This window comes from Myotis brandtii, unplaced genomic scaffold (assembly GCF_000412655.1).
Source record: "Myotis brandtii unplaced genomic scaffold, ASM41265v1 scaffold1466, whole genome shotgun sequence".
NCBI classification, from domain to species: Eukaryota; Metazoa; Chordata; class Mammalia; order Chiroptera; family Vespertilionidae; genus Myotis; species Myotis brandtii.
The window spans coordinates 236,353-236,757 of NW_005355270.1; the positions used below are offsets into that span (position 1 = coordinate 236,353).

Consider the following 405-nt stretch of genomic DNA (forward strand, 5'->3'; position numbering starts at 1 on the left):
CTTCGATCCCCGCCCTCCTCACCCCCAACTCCGGTCCCGGCGAGGGAGCTCGGCATTTAGGGCCCTGGACAAGGAAGCAGGACTGCCCCGAACCCCGCGAAGAGAGATGGGAAAGCTCAGGCCAGCAGCCCCGGGCGGGACCCCCTGCAGGTGGGAACATTGAGGGGCAGCCTGCGGCCCCCCCGCCCCCCGAGGACACGCCGACGGAGGGGCTGCCACCTCTGCTGGATGCTCAGGGCTGGCCCCTCTGTGACATGCGAGAGCCAGCAACCATGTCGTCTCTGTGTGAAGGAATTGGGTACAAATGGCCTCAGAAGAGGAGCCCCCCCCCCCCCCCCCCCCCCCCCCCCCCCCGCTCTGTGTGTGACAGGGTAGAGCCATAACCTCTCCATCGGCCCTGCCCTG

The 405-nt window shown here is 68.6% G+C and overlaps 1 protein-coding gene across 1 annotated transcript in view; it reads left to right on the plus strand.

Moving 5' to 3' along the window:
- The first annotated feature begins 6 nt into the window (after positions 1–6).
- The window catches only part of CHMP1A (charged multivesicular body protein 1A), a 4,685-nt gene continuing 4,286 nt past the window's right edge, over positions 7–405 (plus strand). The window contains exon 1 of the mRNA XM_014535618.1: positions 7–150. The gene's annotated coding sequence lies outside the window, so the exon portion shown is untranslated. The remainder of the gene's footprint in view (positions 151–405) is intronic.